Here is a 3251-nt window from a genome sequence, read left to right as displayed (position 1 = left end):
ACACTTATGTAACCTTTTGTTAACCATATAAGGAGCCTTATAACCTCCTCTCAATCTTATGCTAATCGAATTGTGGCACAACGACGCAAAATCTCAAAATCTTCCAAGATATAACAAATAATGGAAGAAATAAGCTTAACAACAAGAAATTCATCAAACTCTATGGTTATTATGGCCAATTTCACCATCAATTTTTATTTTAGAAGTCTAAACCCATTTCAAGAATTTTAACTCAAGACTCATTATCTCTATCTAGATTCTAGTGATTCTAAGCATGGCATATGAATTTAGGAAGGCAAATGGTGAAGGCTAGGGTCATAGATCTTACCTCAAAGAAGAATCAATCCACAAGTTGCTCTATTCCCCCAAAGAGTGCTTAGAAAGGTGATGAGAAGAAGTGATAGGGTTTAAGGGTCTTAACTTGAGAAAGAGAAATAATTGTGCCCGACTACGGCTGCAGCGGTCATGGAGCCGCTACAGCGCGTACGCTCTATGGGCATAGACGGCTCGCCATGGCGGCCTTCACCAAAACCAGCATGAACCCGCTACGACGGCTAGTTACCAAAACTTCCCAGTTCGCTATAGCCGTCTCCAAGCGCTATAGTGTGACCGCTACGGCGGTTATAGTATCGCTGCAACGCCTACACTAGAACCAGAAAATTTTGATTTTGGCAAATCTCATCTCGAAATTCGACTATCACCAGAGGCCTCACAGGTATCAAAAAACATGCAAACACACATAAAAACGCGCTACGAACTCACCCGTGGCCTTAGATTTTTCAACGGAGGTCTATTTGACCAAGTCAACCCCCAATGGCATAAAGCCAATTCCCAACCTAAGTTCCAAAATGCTCCCAATTGCATTGGGAACCGAACTGAACACACTACCACGTCATAAATGACTGTCCGGACCTCTCGGAATCGACAGAATTCCAAAAAAGGTATGTTTACTCAAAAGTCAACTTTGGGTCAAACGAATTCCAATTTGAGGCTCAAACCTCCAAAAGTCACTCTAAAATTTGCCCGATGACCTAGGGAAAGGTCAACAGGGGTAAAAAGGTCGTTAACACTATAACGACCAATCGGGACGTTACAGACTATATCATATTAAAATTGGTGTGTGTGATTCTTGATGAAATTTTTATCTACATTTTACCAATCGGTTCTTCCATCTCTCGATCAAAATTATTTTTTCTCTGAACTGTTACAGTCAACACTTTCTTGACGGGAATTTGAATTCTTATCTACTCTTGCAAAATTGACGTCGTACTACTTCAAATTTCGCAATCCACAGAGAATAATGTCGATCACTAGAGAGCTACCTAATCCTAAATTCTTAAGTTCATATTGTTGCAATATTAAGGAGGAATAATACTTAGAGAGGTATGAAATGTGTGTAGTTAAGTCATATATGTCATAATGTCGACTTCGACACCTATAATTTCAATTGAAACTTTAGATTACGAGTCTAAAGTTAATTTGGTAAATAGGTTAAAAACACCTAAATTATCATTATTTTACGAGTTTCATATTTAAATTATTGGGTATTTGCAACCTCTTGAACTATCATGAACTCATATTAAAATACCATGAAGAATATGTCATTACTAATACCTCCAAAGAATTTATAAGTGGTAGTACATGTCGAGAAAATTTGAGTGAATAGTTTAAAACCCCTAAACTGTCATTATTTGCGAGTTTGATACATAAATTATTGAGTGTTCACACAACTCTCCATTTCTAGGACTTTTTTTCTTCTTCAAATTTCACACGCCTCTCAACAAGTTATGCCAAATAATTTGCTACATATTCAACCGTTTATTTTAATCTAAAGGGAGTTATAGTTCGAGAATAACAAAAACACCCAATAATTTAGATATGAAACTCGTAAAGTAGTGATAATTTAGGGGAACCCGTTTGGCCATAAAAAATATTTATTTATTTTCGGAATAATTATTCACTTTATTTGAAAACCAGCTTTGACCATGAAAATGTCAAATCAATATGAAGTTGTATTTCAAATTTGGAAAACAACTTATAACCTGTTTTCTAACTCACTTTTTAATTTTAAAGTTGTATTTCAAATTTAAAATACACATTTAAACGTGAACATTATTCCACAAATATTCTTTTCAAAAAGTATAACATAAAACAACTTCATATTCCACTTCGACCAACTCCATAAATACCAAATCAAATAAAAAAAAAAGAGAATTTACAATTTATGGCCAAACACCCTCATTTGTTTGCACTTAATGATGTCTGAATCTGAATGGTTCAGACCATAGGTCATTAAGTGTATTTATTTACTTTAAAATCTAAGCACTTATTTGGTCTAAATAGGATCTTGAACAAAATCTTAATATGAGTAAGAGGTATTTTGTAAGAATAATTTTTAATTTTTACCACAGGCTCCACCCCACCCCCACTCCCACCACCCACCCAACCCCTCTCCCCACCCCACCCACCACCCATCACCACTACAAAACATCTCCATCATTACTTGCGGACATAAATATTTCATTTTTTATTAAATAATAATTTTATTTTATTAAATTTGTATTTATTTTCTAATATATAATTACTGTTTTATCTGAATTGTATATTTATTATATTTAAATAAATACATCACATACATTCAGATGTTATGCAAGACGTTTAATTTTAACGAAAACAGATGAGGCCTAAGGGCTCGTTTGGTTGGGAAATAAGTTATCCCGAGATTAGTTATTCCGGGATTATTATCCCACTCTTTATATTGGATAAAAAACACTACAATTCCAGAATAACTTATCCCGAGATTAGTTATTCCACGATTTTATCTCAACCAAGCATGAGATAAAGGAATACTAAATTTTTTTTGCTTATCTAGTACCAAACGACCCCTAAATTCCTAAAATTGATGAACTTTTGCTCCGCCTTGTGAGATCCTAAAATCGGCGCCTCTAGGCCATCAGAGCTACCATTTCGGGGTGCAAATTATCACCTTATTAATAGCTCAGTTTATAATTAAATATTTATTAATACTCAATAAATATCCTAAAAACTAGTATTAAGTGGTCGTTTGGTGAATGGCCAAAATTATATGGGGATATAATCCGAGATTAATTTATTCCATATCTTGACATTATTTTATATTATCTCGTAGATGATATAAAATAATATAGGATAAGTGGTATATGAAACATATATCACAGCTTATATCAATGCATTTTATATTTTATTTGATATAAGGTATGCATATAAAATAT

This window comes from Lycium barbarum, chromosome 2, assembly GCF_019175385.1.
Source record: "Lycium barbarum isolate Lr01 chromosome 2, ASM1917538v2, whole genome shotgun sequence".
In the NCBI taxonomy this organism is placed as follows: Eukaryota; Viridiplantae; Streptophyta; class Magnoliopsida; order Solanales; family Solanaceae; genus Lycium; species Lycium barbarum.
This window is presented reverse-complemented; position numbering follows the sequence as displayed.